At 46.9% G+C, this 17,191-nt stretch overlaps 4 non-coding genes across 4 annotated transcripts; all 4 read left to right on the forward strand.

Annotated features, from left to right (window-relative positions):
• Positions 1 to 14,346: 14,346 nt before the first annotated feature.
• On the forward strand, positions 14,347 to 14,418 carry TRNAL-CAG (transfer RNA leucine (anticodon CAG)). The gene has a single exon. It is a non-coding gene; the product is annotated as a tRNA-Leu (tRNA).
• A 482-nt stretch (positions 14,419 to 14,900) lies between these two features.
• Positions 14,901 to 14,982, forward strand: TRNAL-CAG (transfer RNA leucine (anticodon CAG)). The gene has a single exon. It is a non-coding gene; the product is annotated as a tRNA-Leu (tRNA).
• Positions 14,983 to 16,002: 1,020 nt separating this feature from the next.
• On the forward strand, positions 16,003 to 16,085 carry TRNAL-CAG (transfer RNA leucine (anticodon CAG)). Its single transcript has one exon. It is a non-coding gene; the product is annotated as a tRNA-Leu (tRNA).
• Positions 16,086 to 16,567: 482 nt separating this feature from the next.
• TRNAL-CAG (transfer RNA leucine (anticodon CAG)) lies at positions 16,568 to 16,649 on the forward strand. The gene has a single exon. It is a non-coding gene; the product is annotated as a tRNA-Leu (tRNA).
• Positions 16,650 to 17,191: the final 542 nt, after the last annotated feature.

Below are 17,191 nucleotides of genomic sequence, written 5' to 3' on the forward strand. Positions count from 1 at the left end.
AGCGGCTACGGCGGTGGGCCAGAGTATTTTCCTGGAAGACAGAAAAGTTAGTGCAGCAAGCACCATGCTGCAGCGACATGAAAGACTCCTGTGTGCTTGTAACAAGAAGCTGCCATACACAGTGTTTGGATTCCTGCATGGCCGTGCCAGTAAATACTTTATGAGTGATGCCCTGTGGTTGTCTTTTGGGATGATTGTGGAGACATTTTTGGAAATGTGTGGTCCAAAACTTTCCAACATTGCCTCTAAGCTGCTTCAGAGGACTCCAAATGGCAGAGTCATGATAGCCGAGTGGTCTAAGGTGCTGTATTCAGGTCGGAGGCGTGGGTTCGAATCCCACTTCTGAAATGCTAATAATGGGTTTTTACTTTTCATATGATTACATTCCACGCTTCCTATAACTGCCGGCCACGGATTTCTGGAACAGGGAGATGGAGTTGGAGCTTGCTCCACACACTCCCGTCCTCCAGCTAAGTCTGCAGTTCGTCCTGGAATGCTTCACTGCCCTTTTGGCAGGTGTACTAGAGTGCTTAAATGAAAAACCGTCTTAGGACTGTGCTAGCTTTGTGGACTTGCAAATGGGCGCAGCGCAGCATTTTGTCTTTGGAAAAAATGCATAAAGAACCCAACGTCTTGTCCTTTTCACTGGACCTAGTTGGAATGAAGTGACCTATTTGAAATGGAGGTCAGGAGGAAAGTTAGTGTGACATAGTGGGAGGCAGATGGAGGAGTGAGTGGGGGTAAGCGAGAGGTAAAAAGGCAGGCAGAGGAGTGAACACAGTTCTTCCTCCTCGCCCTCTGCCCAACCAACCACCTGTCTGCCCAAAGGGCCCCGAACGGCCATTGTATATAGGCTTTGCTGGCAGAACTCTTTAGCCCTGTCATTTAGAGTGAGTCCTGTGCAGGAGTACAGGGAGAGCAGGCCGGCCCATACACAGTCCTAGCAAAAACAAAGAGGTGATGGCTGGAAGGTTTAGAATTAATCTTAACCACTGGCAATGCTCTGGGCAACCCTCCAGACCACCGTTCTTCGCCTGCCAAGCCATTACAGAAGGGAAAGACCATATGCAAATCAGGCTTGGCCCCACCCCAAAAGGGGCAGTCCAGCCCGAACTGCTAGGCCACATCCCTTCTGCACGAGACCACAAGCATCCCCAAACATGTTTCGCCCTTGTTGAGGCTCATCAGTGAGGAGTAGCTTGGGTCTCTAGGCCCAGCAGGCACGGGACCCACGTCTGGGCATACCCGTCCCACTCGGGGTGACATAGCAAAAACAAAGAGGTGATGGCTGGAAGGTTTAGAATTAATCTTAACCACTGGCAATGCTCTGGGCAACCCTCCAGACCACCGTTCTTCGCCTGCCAAGCCATTACAGAAGGGAAAGACCATATGCAAATCAGGCTTGGCCCCACCCCAAAAGGGGCAGTCCAGCCCGAACTGCTAGGCCACATCCCTTCTGCACGAGACCACAAGCATCCCCAAACATGTTTCGCCCTTGTTGAGGCTCATCAGTGAGGAGTAGCTTGGGTCTCTAGGCCCAGCAGGCACGGGACCCACGTCTGGGCATACCCGTCCCACTCGGGGTGACATAGCAAAAACAAAGAGGTGATGGCTGGAAGGTTTAGAATTAATCTTAACCACTGGCAATGCTCTGGGCAACCCTCCAGACCACCGTTCTTCGCCTGCCAAGCCATTACAGAAGGGAAAGACCATATGCAAATCAGGCTTGGCCCCACCCCAAAAGGGGCAGTCCAGCCCGAACTGCTAGGCCACATCCCTTCTGCACGAGACCACAAGCATCCCCAAACATGTTTCGCCCTTGTTGAGGCTCATCAGTGAGGAGTAGCTTGGGTCTCTAGGCCCAGCAGGCACGGGACCCACGTCTGGGCATACCCGTCCCACTCGGGGTGACATAGCAAAAACAAAGAGGTGATGGCTGGAAGGTTTAGAATTAATCTTAACCACTGGCAATGCTCTGGGCAACCCTCCAGACCACCGTTCTTCGCCTGCCAAGCCATTACAGAAGGGAAAGACCATATGCAAATCAGGCTTGGCCCCACCCCAAAAGGGGCAGTCCAGCCCGAACTGCTAGGCCACATCCCTTCTGCACGAGACCACAAGCATCCCCAAACATGTTTCGCCCTTGTTGAGGCCCAGCAGGCACGGGACCCACGTCTGGGCATACCCGTCCCACTCGGGGTGACATAGCAAAAACAAAGAGGTGATGGCTGGAAGGTTTAGAACCCAGACGTGGGTCCCGTGCCTGCTGGGCCTAGAGACCCAAGCTACTCCTCACTGATGAGCCCCAACAAGGGCGAAACATGTTTGGGGATGCTTGTGGTCTAGTGCAGAGGGGATGTGGCCTAGCAGTTCGGGCTGGACTGCCCCTTTTGGGGTGGGGCCAAGCCTGATTTGCATATGGTATTTCCCTTCTGTAATGGCTTGGCAGGCGAAGAACGGTGGTCTGGAGGGTTGCCCAGAGCATTGCCAGTGGTTAAGATTAATTCTAAACCTTCCAGCCATCACCTCTTTGTTTTTGCTATGTCACCCCGAGTGGGACGGGTATGCCCAGACGTGGGTCCCGTGCCTGCTGGGCCTAGAGACCCAAGCTACTCCTCACTGATGAGCCCCAACAAGGGCGAAACATGTTTGGGGATGCTTGTGGTCTCGTGCAGAGGGGATGTGGCCTAGCAGTTCGGGCTGGACTGCCCCTTTTGGGGTGGGGCCAAGCCTGATTTGCATATGGTATTTCCCTTCTGTAATGGCTTGGCAGGCGAAGAACGGTGGTCTGGAGGGTTGCCCAGAGCATTGCCAGTGGTTAAGATTAATTCTAAACCTTCCAGCCATCACCTCTTTGTTTTTGCCATACACAGTCCTTTCAGCCTAAACAGGCTCCCCGGGACTAGTGCCCAACCTCTTGTGACCAAGAAGGCTCTAGCACACTGCCTGAACCTCCTGAAGGGTTGGACACAGTGCATGCTTTTATTTGCATAAACCAGCCCGCCTCCTGCCTTCCTATTTCCTGAGGTGTAGTTGCTTGTGTCTGTTAACAGGTGGCAGGCAGCACCGTTCTGCAAAAACATGAAAGACTCATGTGTGCTTGTGACAAGTAGCTGCTGTACATAGGGATTGAGCCCTGCACGTGTGCCAGTAGTCGTTGTATGAGTGCTGCCCTGCCTGTGATTATTCTTTTGGGAGGAATTTGGAGACTTCAATGCAATAGGAGAGGATTTTAGGCGGGTGGTCTTTGAGACTTTCCAACATTGCCTCTAAGCTGCTTCAGAGGGCTGCAAATGGCAGAGTGGTCTGATGTGCTGCGCTCATGTCACGCAGTCTCCTCTGGAGGCGTGGGTTCGAATCTCTCTTCTGACTTGTCTGTAACAGAATTATTCTTTTCATTTGATTGTAACATTCCAGGCGTCCTATAACTGCTGGCCAAGGCTTTCTGGAACAGGGAGATGGAGTTGGAGCATGCACTGCAGGCCTCATGGTTGATTTCCAGTGCTTCCTGTATTTCCTCGCTTCTTTTTTGGGAAAGTGAACTGCAGTGAAAAACTATCTTTGGACTGGGCCGGCCTTGTGGACGTGCAAATGTGCGCACTGCGACATTTTGGCTTTGGAAAAAATGCATAAAGAGTCCAATGCGTTGTCCTTTTAACTGGGCGTAGTGGGAATGAATTGACATGTTTAAAATGGATGGGGAGGGTGGTGGGTTAGGGGGGTCGGTGGCTTGGGCAAGAGCTTATTCCTGGAAGACTGTGGAGACAATTTAGGAAATCCAAGAGGATTTAAGTGTGGTCAAAGACTTTCCAACATAGCCTCCAAGCCGATTCAGACGAGCACCAAAGACAGAGTCAGGATGGCCGAGTGGTCTAAGGTGCTGGTTCAGGTTGCAGTTCCTCAGGAGCGTGGGTTTGAATCCCAATTCTGACATGCCTGTAATGGGTTTCTACTTTTCATATGATTGCATTCCACGCTTCTGCTAACTGCCGTCCACGGATTTCTGGTGCAGGGAGCTGGAGTTGGAGCATGCTCCACACACTCCTGTCCTCCAGCTAGGTCTGCAGTTCGTCCTGGAATGCTTCACTGCCCTTTTGGCAGGTGTACTACAGTGCTTAAAGGAATGCTTCGGTCAAAAAATGTTATTGCCCCTACGGGTCGCCATGTGTTTTTAAGCCTAAGTCGCTCGATTTTAGAAACATTTCCTATGGACCTTACCCGAGTTTTCGTCCATTAAACGCACGCAAAAACAGGCACCAGGGAGCTGCCATTTTGTGATAATCCTATCATTTCCCCCATCGCCCTGGCTGACCTGCTTTTGCGGCAATAAATCATATCCCCCGCCCATGAGCCTGTCATCAGCAGACGCGTACCGCCCATTTCACAACGCCAAAGCACATCTCGTGTCAACATTCGCTGCGCTTCAGTTAATGACGTGTCGCCATGGAAATGGCAGGACGCCTCTTTCCTCAATAAGTATAAACAGACCGTTTCACAACACACAGCTGCAGATTTTCGATTCCATTCCTCTCTCTGTGTTACTTTGAGTATTCTGTGACTCGTTTCTGTGCTCTGGTCAGCTACCTTCGTTGCTTGTAGCCCGTGTGGGCTGATACCAGTACCACCACTATCAATTAGTTTAGTTTGTGCAACACACAATAGATAAAATAATGCCCTACATGTATGAGCCCGAGTATACCTAGGAGGAACTACTGGAAAGGAAAACACGCGAAAACGATGGGGCTTCGGACAGCAGTTGGCAGGACGAATCAACGGATGAAGACACTGGACCTAGTCGCATGGACGGTGTTTCCACCTGGTGCACATGCAATTGGTGCGAGCTAATGCAGACCGAGGAGGAGAACTGCTGCTGCTGTGAAAACTCGGGATGCGTGACCTACATTTCAGAAGGCGAGCCACGACCGCAATGCATCACCGAGCTGCCAGACTTCAGGGCAGCCTGCCTCACACGGTCCGTGTTGAGGATAATGATGGTGCTTATGCACGAACGTCGCGCAAATGTTCGTCCTCGTAATCCGAGTAACGAGTAAGTATACTCTGCTTGTGATGCCACTACTATTTCATGGTCTTCTACTATATCCAAAATTACATATACATATCATTGTAACGCATGAGAGTCGTTCAATAGTGTGCAGTGTCTAGATAGCATTTGTCCGACCAGAATGCCATTAGTTACAAGAATTGTCATTGACAACAAACGTTTATTAAAATTATCTTGGTCATTTAAAAACAGTTTGTTTCATTCCTTTTCACAGGTGGTACAGGCTGGTGGCCTATCGTTCCTTTACATGGTGGCTTCACGGGAGGCTTGGACACCGCGTTCGAAGAGTGATACCCGCCTGTGCCGTTCGTGCCATAAGAGAAACATTCCCGAGTGACAGCGGTCAGTACAGGGGATTTTCTCTCGCTGTGCTGCAACCTGAACTGTATAATGTGTAAACTTTTGTATTTTTGTTTCATCAAAATAAGCTACAAAATAAAACACCACATATATTTTAACAACGGTTGTTTCGATTTTTTAAATCAATCAAGTGTGTCTCCATTCAAGGATGGACGTCAGACACCTGTGCTCGGAATGGGTGAAGTTCAGGTCGCTGTGAAGCGGGGTGGTCACTATCTAAGCTAACCAAAAATATTATCAATAATGCATGCACTAAATAACACTTGTTCAAAGTCTTTCAGTCGGTTATGTCTCTATAAAAGTCACACATATATCAATACTATCAATGAACATTGGATTATACAGGCCTTAGGTCAAGGGTCTTGACCACTATAATACAGTGTTTGAAGTGTGGGTCTGTGCTCACAAGAATCTCCGATATGTGGCATTTGTTATTGATAGGCAACGATATACTGCAGTAGGGTTCTAATGTTAGTTGGGGATCTGCTAGGTGGCCATCATGGCGTGGTCAGTGGTCTGGCACATGAAGAGAATACCTTGCAGGGACACAGGGTCAGAATGGCAGTTACTTTCCACTGGCGAGGGTGCGTGGGCAAGGACACGTTTGTGGAGATGAACGAGCCATGTGCATGGTTCACGCCGGTTCACATGCAGGACCGTGATCTCAGAGAGTGATGTGTTACATTTATTAGCTGTTGCAAATATCTCTGGAGTTTTCCAGTCAGAGTGGGAACGAGGCTGTGGGCCATGTGCTCTGCGCGCTGTACTATCGCAGTGAGGCCTGGTCACCAAAATGGAGTGGAAAGGGGGTACAAAAATGGATGCCCCGTGTCCTTTAACATCACATAAGGGCAAGGGACGGGCGCAAACGGCCAAGGTGCCAAACAGCATGTACACTTCAAAAGGTATCCCACGCCCAGGGGCCATCGCTCACATGGCCTCCTCAGACCCCGTGTCTCCAGGCAGGCCTCCCCTGAGGCAGGCCGCCCCGCTGCAATCCACATAAGTGTGTCTCCATTCAGCAGTATTCCTGTGCCTTATCTGCACGCCCCAGGCCCATCCATCCCACCCCCTCTATCAAAGGCGGTTCGCACCCGGGGATGAGCGCTGGCATGGGGGGCTGTGATAGCCGCAAACGGCCAAGGTGCCAAACAGCATGTACACTTCAAGAGTTATCCCACGCCCAGGGGCCATCGCTCACATGGCCTCCTCAGACCCCGTGTCTCCAGGCAGGCCTCCCCTGAGGCAGGCCGCCCTCCTGCAATAAACATAATACCACGACATACACACGTCATTCATTCACAAACACACATCTGTTTCTAATACTTTATAAACCACTTGATATGTCTCATGAGAACATCTTTGTGCTTTGCAAGTCAACTCCTGAACCTTCTACCTGAGAAGCACTGAGATCTATGCTAATCTGCTCATTGCCGTGCTATCTGTGACCGCTTCGAGCAAACTCGTCTGTGTGCTACCTGTGGCCATCTAACTGTTCTCCTGCAACATACTGCTCGGCCTGCTGAATCCAACTGTTTGTTGGTCAAGGTAAGGCCATGTATCCTAGTCATATTCCGGTCATTTTTACATTTCAATCTATTTGTTATTACAGTACCCAAGAGAGCTATGGTCATTGGTCTCATCGCTATTGACTTGAGTTTCAATTGTTATGCCATCAATAGATCTATTTATTTTCATCTGTGTCAATTGACATCGAATTGCATCCTTCAGGGGTCCAGTCTATAATGTAAGCATGGTTCCTTTCCGTGCAAGACAAAACAGAAATTTCTGTAATTTATGCAAATACTAAGCCGCACATGATGAACTGGTATAGTTCCGGCGACCAAAACAAACCTTGCATTGAGCATGGTATGGTTCATTTACTTTTTTATGACATTTTTATTCATCAAGGTTTTATAATAATCTTGATATTTACTTTTCAGAATTTTCAACAATGCCTGCCTGTTCGATTAGCGGTTGCCCTTCGAAGACCCATGCTAAATCTGAAGGCACTACAATGCATGTATTCCCGAAAATTGTTGATCGAATAAGAGAATGGGTCAGACATTGCGGATATCCACTGGATGAGCTGGAAAGTAGAGTCCAACAAGTCTTTGAGGACAAGAGGGGTGATCGATACCGCATCTGCAGCCGACACTTTCCCTCGAACATGTACACCACATCTTGGGTAACAAAGAAAAACAAACGGCGATCGACACGAAAATTGCTCGGCAACGCTATTCCCACTCTATTCATCCACAATCCGCCACTGGTGAGTCAAGTGTCCGTTTTTAGCTTTAGGCCTTGCAGTAGTGTGTAGGTAGCCGAATGGATTAATTGATATTTTAGGTGTTGTTTCCAATTTGTAATACTTTCAACATTGATATGAGTGTATAGCTTTTTCAATAATGACATTTATCAATATATTATTTTTAGATTTCATAACCCACAAACGACATCTATATATGGGCACAGGGAACTGTGCTATATTGCGCATTACTCAAGTATTCTGTCTCCTTACATGGCAATTTTAAATATTGGCATTTCATTATCAAACAAATAGTTTACCTTTACAACTTCTTGACTATCCCTTGAATCTGAAGCAAGAACATTCTACTTCCGTCACGTGCTCGCAGTTATCAACCACTTATAGCGCGTATCAGGTAATCATACTTGGCTATTCCGCTACAGACTTGTTTTATGCATGTCAAGTAATAGTTTGTATGTATCGTGTGATTATATTACCAATTGTTTGGTTAGTGCTTTCCAATTGATATAAACCTTAGTTGTTGTCCCCTGGTGTTTGTTTTCAGTTATAATTAGTGTTATCCATACTAATGCAAGTACTGTCTTTCAGGGAGATGCTGAAGCGTCCACCACATTGACAACAGCCCTAGATGTTCTTCAGCAGCCCGAGGTATGGATACTGACAGCTCAACTGACCGTGATCATCAGGACTGGAACACTTGTCGTTTGATTGTTCTACACCATGTTTCATTTGTGGTTAGTCGTTGATATGTACCTGTGCGGTCGACCCCAAGCATGTGTTGTGTTTTCAATATAGTAATCCTTACTAATGCAAATACTATGTTTCAGGCTGTTGTTGAATCGTCAACCCACCACTTGATGCAGAGCCTGACATTCAAGTAATTCCGGTGGAAGCGGGACTATGCGGATACGAATCAGCGCAACAGCTTTCGGAAGTGCGCACCACATTGACAACAGCCCTAGATATTCTTCAGCAGCATGAGGTATGGATACTGACAGCTCCATTGAGTGTGATCATATAACGTGATTCCATTTGCTATACTTTCTTCCCTATTAACGCAAGTACTGTGTTTCAGGGAGATGATGGAGCTTCCACTACAATCACAAGATCACATTTAGATGATGCAGATGTAAAGAAATCGGAGAAATAAGTCGATTAAATCTGATCATTTTTAAATATTCCTTGATTCTTTTAGATAATGCAACATTTGTGGTTATCTCTTTATATGTACCTGTGCCGTCGCCCCAAGTGTGTGTTATGTTTACGATATTGAAAACCATACTAACGCAAGTACTGTGTTTCAGGGAGTTGCTGATGCCTCCTCTTCAATACAATAATTTGTGGCAGTCCATGTAGAGCCAGAGGTATGTATACTGACATCTCCATCGAACTAGGTCATCAGAGCTCGAATACTTGTCGTTTGATTGTTCCACACAATGTTTAAATCGTGTTTGGCTATTGAGATGAACATGTGTGTTCGTCCTCACGTGCGTTTTACGCTAACAATATTTTGATACACAGTAATGAAAATACTATGTTTCAGGGAGTCGATGGAGCCTCATTCTGTACTGTCTATGCGGATACAGAAAATATAGTCGTTGCAGCGCAAGAGGAAGGGGAGACATGCGGATACGTATCAGAGCAACAGCGTGCAGACGTTGAAGGTCAAGTCAAAAAAGTTGTAAAGAAAAGAAACCAAAATAAGGTTAGTTACAAACAGTTCATAACTTTAGAAATGTTTTTGTGCTGGGGATTATTTTATGTTTTTTTTCCAGTCAATTGTACTATACTTTATCTTGTGTTTAAACTGAACATCCCTTTTCCAATCTGTCCTCTAGTTACCCGTGGGTCTACGAACTATACATACACAGACAGTGAAGCGAATGAGAGATGTTGCTTGCCAGACCTTTTACACTATGGTGGCTATGGAGGAACTATTAATTCAGACGCGGCGTGTTGAGACTCGGGATGCTCATATCCAATGGCCAGAACATGAAATGAATGTGTCTGGAGAATCCAGCAAAGTTTTATTGGACCATTGCTACAGTACAACCGCACCGCCGCAACAACATGATACTGGAAGTATTGAAGATAGCTCTGAAGTAGTCGCAGATCAATTCACACAATCTACACCCGCCAAAAAATTGCTACCAAAAAAGCTGTCGACATTGTTGTGTTCTCCCATCAATGTTGAAGTAACAGATGTTGAAATGACAGAGAATGAACCAGCAGCAGCATTCACCGACGCATCAGAACTTGATAGCAGCGATATTTCTTTCAAATGTGGTGATATGTCCTCAACGTCACAGGCCGAATTAACTTTGACGCAGGATAACAGTCTAATGAAAGAGGGCAAATACATAGTATTCGACAGTTGTTTGATGGATATTATAAGTATGCTGAAATGTGGGCATTCCGTCAGAGGGAATGTATGTGGGAAGCCATTGATTCACGTGACTCGTCAAAAACAAGGCAGTAACGTCACAATACATGCCGCCTGTAGATTACATCATACGTTCTCATGGTCTGCACAACAGATGCTGGGGAAACTGCCAGCAGGCAATCTACTGTGTGCAGCTGCATCACTTTTTAGTGGCTCCAGTTTTAGAAAGTTAGAGTCTTTCTTTCAGTTTGTGGGACTCCATTTCATTTAAATAACGCAGTACTACAAATACCAACATGATTATCTGTTTCCGGCCATTAGTGATGCTTGGAAAATTGAACAATTGTCTCTAGCAAGTACAATCGAAGGCAAACGATTCAGGCTAGCTGGCGATGGACAGTGCGACAGCCCTGGATTTTCTGCTAAGTACTGCACCTACCACTTTCAGTACATGGATAGTAAGAAAATTGTTAGTTCAGTGGTCGTGCAGGTAACACAATGTACATCCTCAGTGGCCATGGAGAAACTAGGATTTATAAAATCAGTGGAATATCTACAATCGAGGGGAATGCACATCGACCTCATAGCCACGGACAGACACGTTTCAATTGCCAAGACAATGAGAGAGCAGTTCCCACATATTAAACATCAATTTGACGTATGGCATCTTGCTAAATCAATCAATAAGAAAATCTCGGCTGCAGGGAAAAAAAAAGGTTTGGAAAGTATTTCAGAGTGGTCCCAGTCTATCAGCAACCATCTTTGGTGGAGCTCCAAAACTTGTGAAGGGTCAGTGGAAATACTACTTGAAGAATGGCGGTCACTGATGCACCACTGTACCAACGTGCACCGTTGGTCAGAAAACCTACATTTCCACCAATGTGAACATGGCCCTTTATCCCCAGTGGAGGCACGGAAGAAGAAGTGGTTGAATCCATCTTCACCGACACACAAAGCCATTGAGAAGATTGTTTTTGATAAAACTCTATCAAGAGATTTGAGGGGACTGACAGAATTCTGTCACACAGGAGGTTTGGAGGTGTTCCACAATATGTGCCTAAAGTACAGGCAAAAGCGCTTGCATTTCAGCATACAGGGCATGAGACATAGGACTCTACTTGCCGTCTTGGCCCATAACGAGAATCTCGGCCGTGAACAATCTAGGACTAAGGGTAATGTAAGGATGCCTCGCTACACTAAGGCCTTTTCAAAAAGAAGTAAGCAATGGGTGATCAAACCAGTCTATGAGGAAATGGAGTCCTTATAGTTGCTGTATTAGAGAAGCACAGATATGGAATTTTGAACGTTTCTGTGCAGAGCACTGATCCATTGCCACCCAACATTGCCACTGTGCCATGTCCACCCAAAGGAGAGCTGGTTGTGAAGTACAAATCCCGGTTTAAATAATTGTAATACGATTGTCTTTTTGTAAATAAATTTTATTGTACAGTGTGCATACAAAGTACGCTAACCCTAACCCCTACCTTCACCATCCTGGGTGCCGATCTACCTGGGTGTCATCTTTGAATTCTCTCTCTATTCACCTCATATTGCTGACCTTGTCTATATGTGTATGTATATATTTTTGTTGATGTAACTAATTTTCGCAATCTCTTATAAATGCTGGGCACTGTTAATCGAGGGGAGGCTTGCGTATTGCAAATAATAAAACAAACAAACAATAAATCTCACTTTCAAATCAACTGCTCGGGTACTTTATACTTTCACCTGACCTTCCCCAAAAAATTAAAAGTCTCAATAGTTATGGTTCTTTGGGGCTTCAAAGCTCGCAGACAACAAGGACAAAATTGGGGCCTTAGAACGCGCCAAGCGAGCCGTTGCAGATGGGAGAGAAGCCAGTTCGCATTTGCACATTGAGGCGCACTACATAGATGGATTCGAAACTTCAAGTTCTCACAGATGGCTTTACTACGGGATGTTGCAAAGAAAGAATGTATGCTAATTTCCAGTGAAGGTCAGCGGCTTTGATTTTCAGCTCGTGCCCTGAAGAGGCCCACAACTCGCACTGGCAGTATAAGGTTCTATTGTTTTTTGACCTTGAGAGACAGGGACCATGCATAAAGAACTTCATTTGAAGGGGGGGTTGAGGGGTACAATAATGTTTGAGACGATAAGGCAGAAAATTCTTAAACTAGACCGAGTTTCATGTTAGTTCAGTATACGAAAAATCGTTGTCAAGAGCACAGTGGGATTTACGGACTGCATTACGCAGAAACACAATGGAAATTGCAAATATAATGTAAGTAACTCTTTAGACGCTTTTATACCGGAATGAACAATTAATGAATGGATGCATGAATAAATGAATGGATGAAGAGCTTTGAAAAGGTTTGTGGGATCGTCCTTGTAGCGGGCACATGGGCATGCAGGTCCACATTCCACACGCATGTAGACAAAAAGTCGTTTCTCATTGTGTACCAACCTCGATTTATTTAGTTAGTTTTCGCATTGATTTTAGAGCCGAACATACTCCATTGCACTATACTTGAAAGCAAATAGTTTCAGCTCGGCCGTAATAAATAAAATGAATAATATTAATAAAGATCGGCTGGCGAGACTAATTATACATTTTATGTTTTCAAAATAGGTATATACTCCCCTTTTGCCACTGCCACCAGTTTCAGACACCGGCAGACGGTTTCTTCAGCCGCCAGCTGCAGCTTAATGTAAACAACTGCACCATTCTGATGATCTTATGGGACGTCGCCAAGGGCCCATATGCCCTTACGCGGTACTAGCGGCTAGAAGCAACATATCAACCTTTACGCTGGCCTAGTGCCTACTTGATGGAACAGCCTTGCGGTTAAACGTGCGACAAAAGTGCCTCTTTGAACGAAAACCAACACCCTACCATAAAGGAACAGCGCGTGACTCACGATAACATTTTAAGGATTTGCGAATAGAGATAAAAGAAAATAAGTGACTTTCGGAGTTCATATGGCAATTGCAGAATATTCTATAAACATTTAATGTCAAATAAATGTACTTTACCAAATTTACCGTGTTGCTGTTTGATTTTAAAGTACAGTTTCATATTCCGAATTGTGGCGCGCTGTGTTGTGAGCTGATCTGTGTTGGTTTCCGGGTTCTGTGTGAAGTCGCGTAGAAGATGACTGGGCGCGTTTGCCTACGCAGCACAGTAACGTCACGGAGAGAGGCGGGGAATATGAATGTTTTGATAATGTCAGGGTCAGGGGCGGGGGATATGATTTAGTGCCGCAAAAGCAGGTCAGCCAGGGCGATGGGGGAAATGATAGGATTATCACAAAATGGCAGCTCCCTGGTGCCTGTTTTCGCGTGCGTTTAATGGACGAAAACTCGGGTAAGGTCCATAGGAAATGTTTCTAAAATCGAGCGACTTAGGCTTAAAAACACATGGCCGACCCGTAGGGGCAATAAAAAATGTTGACCGTACCATTCCTTTAAATGAAAAACCGTTTTAGGACTGTTCTAGCTTTGTGGACTTGCAAATGGGCGCAGCGCAGCATTTTTTCTTTGGAAAAAATGCATAAAGAACCCAACGTCTTGTCCTTTTCACTGGGCCTAATTGGAATGAAATGACCTATTTGAAATGGAGGTCAGGAGGAAAGTTAGTGTGACATAGTGGGAGGCAGATGGAGGAGTGAGTGGGGGGAAGCGAGAGGTAAAAAGGCAGGCAGAGGCGTGAACACAGTTCTTCCTCCTCGCCCTCTGCCCAACCAACCACCTGCCGGCCCCGAATGGCCATTGTATATAGGCTTTGCTGGCAGAAATCTTTAGCCCTGTAAATTAGAGTGAGTCCTGTGCAGGAGTACAGGGAGAGCAGGCCGGCCCATACAGAGTGCTTTCAGCCTAAACAGGCTGCCCCGGACTAGTGCCCAACCTCTTGTGACCAAGAAGGCTCTAGCACACTGCCTGAACCTCCTGAAGGGTTGGACACAGTGCATGCTTTTATTTGCATAAACCAGCCCGCCTCCTGCCTTCCTATTTCCTGAGGTGTAGTTGCTTGTGTCTGTTAACAGGTGGCAGGCAGCACCGTTCTGCAGAAACATGAAAGACTCATGTGTGCTTGTGACAAGTAGCTGCTGTACATAGGGATTGAACCCTGCACGTCTGTGCCAGTAGTCGTTGTATGAGTGCTGCCCTGCCTGTGATTATTCTTTTGGGAGGAATTGGGAGACTTTAATGCAATAGGAGAGGATTTTAGGCGGGTGGTCTTTGAGACTTTCCAACATTGCCTCTAAGCCGCATCTGAGGGGTGCAAATGGCAGAGTCAGGATGGCCGAGTGGTCTAAGGCACTGCGTTCAGGTTGCAGTCCGTGGGTTCGAATCCCACTTCTGACATGTCTGCAACAGAATTTTTCTTTTCATTTGATTGTAACATTCCAGGCGTCCTATAACTGCTGGCCAAGGCTTTCTGGAACAGGGAGATGGAGTTGGAGCACGCACTGCAGGCCTCATGGTTGATTTCCAGTGCTTCCTGTATTTCCTCGCTTCTTTTTTGGGAAAGTGAACTCCAGTGAAAAACCATCTTTGGACTGGGCCGGACTTGTGGACATGCAAACGGGCGCACCGCGACATTTTGCCTTTGGAAAAAATGCATAAAGAACCCAATGTGTTGTCCTTTTAACTGGGCCTAGTGGGAATGAAGTGACATTTTTAAAATGGATGGGGAGGGTGGTGGGTTAGGAGGGGTGGGTGGGATGCGCGAGAGTATATTCCTGGCAGACTGTGGAGACATTTTAGGAAATCCAAGAGGATTTAAGTGTGGTCAAAGACTTGCCAACATAGCCTCTAAGCCGATTCAGGCAAGCACCTAAGGCAGAGTCAGGATGGCCGAGTGGTCTAAAGCACTGGTTCAGGTCGCAGTCTCCTCTGGAGGCGTGGGTTCGAATCCCACTTCTGACATGCCTGATATGGGTTTTTACTTTTCATGTGATTGCATTCCACGCTTCCTATAACTGCCGGCCACGGATTTCTGGAACAGGGAGATGGAGTTGGAGCTTGCTCCACACACTCCCGTCCTCCAGCTAGGTCTGCAGTTCGTCCTGGAATGCTTCACTGCCCTTTTGGCAGGTGTACTACAGCGCTTAAATGAAAAACCGTCTTAGGACTGTGCTAGCTTTGTGGACTTGCAAATGTGCGCAGCGCGGCATTTTGTCTTTGGAAAAAATGCATAAAGAACCCAACGTCTTGTCCTTTTCACTGGGCTTAGTTGGAATGAAGTGACCTATTTGAAATGGAGGTCAGGAGGAAAGTTAGTGTGACATAGTGGGAGGCAGATGGAGGAGTGAGTGGGGGTAAGCGAGAGGTAAAAAGGCAGGCAGAGGAGTGAACACAGTTCTTCCTCCTCGCCCTCTGCACAACCAACCACCTGCCTGCCCAAACGGCCACGAACGGCCATTGTATATAGGCTTTGCTGGCAGAACTCTTTAGCCCTGTCATTTAGAGTGAGTCCTGTGCAGGAGTACAGGGAGATCAGGCCGGCCCATACACAGTCCTTTCAGCCTAAACAGGCTCCCCTGGACTAGTGCCCAACCTCTTGTGACCAAGAAGGCTCTAGCACACTGCCTGAACCTCCTGAAGGGTTGGACACAGTGCATGCTTTTATTTGCATAAACCAGCCCGCCTCCTGCCTTCCTATTTCCTGAGGTGTAGTTGCTTGTGTCTGTTAACAGGTGGCAGGCAGCACCGTTCTGCAGAAACATGAAAGACTCATGTGTGCTTGTGACAAGTAGCTGCTGTACATAGGGATTGAACCCTGCACGTCTGTGCCAGTAGTCGTTGTATGAGTGCTGCCCTGCCTGTGATTATTCTTTTGGGAGGAATTGGGAGACTTTAATGCATTAGGAGAGGATTTTAGGCGGGTGGTCTTTGAGACTTTCCAACATTGCCTCTAAGCCGCATCTGAGGGGTGGAAGTGGCAGAGTCAGGATGGCCGAGTGGTCTAAGGCGCTGCGTTCAGGTCGCAGTCTCCTCTGGAGGCGTTGGTTCGAATCCCACTTCTGACATGTCTGTAACAGAATTTTTCTTTTCATTTGATTGTAACATTCCAGGCGTCCTATAACTGCTGGCCAAGGCTTTCTGGAACAGGGAGATGGAGTTGGAGCACGCACTGCAGGCCTCATGGTTGATTTCCAGTGCTTCCTGTATTTCCTCGCTTCTTTTTTGGGAAAGTGAACTCCAGTGAAAAACCATCTTTGGACTGGGCCGGCCTTGTGGACATGCAAACGGGCGCACCGCGACATTTTGCCTTTGGAAAAAATGCATAAAGAACCCAATGTGTTGTCCTTTTAACTGGGCCTAGTGGGAATGAAGTGACATTTTTAAAATGGATGGGGAGTGTGGTGGGTTAGGAGGGGTGGGTGGGATGCGCGAGAGTATATTCCTGGCAGACTGTGGAGACATTTTAGGAAATCCAAGAGGATTTAAGTGTGGTCAAAGACTTGCCAACATAGCCTCTAAGCCGATTCAGGCAAGCACCTAAGGCAGAGTCAGGATGGCGGAGTGGTCTAAGGCACTGGTTCAGATCGCAGTCTCCTCTGGAGGCGTGGGTTCGAATCCCACTTCTGACATGCCTGAAATGGGTTTTTACTTTTCATGTGATTGCATTCCACGCTTCCTATAACTGCCGGCCACGGATTTCTGGAACAGGGAGATGGAGTTGGAGCTTGCTCCACACACTCCCGTCCTCCAGCTAGGTCTGCAGTTCGTCCTGCAATGCTTCACTGCCCTTTTGGCAGGTGTACTACAGCGCTTAAATGAAAAACCGTCTTAGGACTGTGCTAGCTTTGTGGACTTGCAAATGTGCGCAGCGCGGCATTTTGTCTTTGGAAAAAATGCATAAAGAACCCAACGTCTTGTCCTCTTCACTGGGCTTAGTTGGAATGAAGTGACCTATTTGAAATGGAGGTCAGGAGGAAAGTTAGTGTGACATAGTGGGAGGCAGATGGAGGAGTGAGTGGAGGTAAGCGAGAGGTAAAAAGGCAGGCAGAGGAGCGAACACAGTTCTTCCTACTCGCCCTCTGCCCAACCAACCACCTGCCTGCCCAAACGGCCACGAACGGCCATTGTATATAGGCTTTGCTGGCAGAACTCTTTAGCCCTGTCATTTAGA

This window comes from Ambystoma mexicanum, chromosome 11, assembly GCF_040938575.1.
Source record: "Ambystoma mexicanum isolate Mex_15411 chromosome 11, UKY_AmexF1_1, whole genome shotgun sequence".
NCBI classification, from domain to species: Eukaryota; Metazoa; Chordata; class Amphibia; order Caudata; family Ambystomatidae; genus Ambystoma; species Ambystoma mexicanum.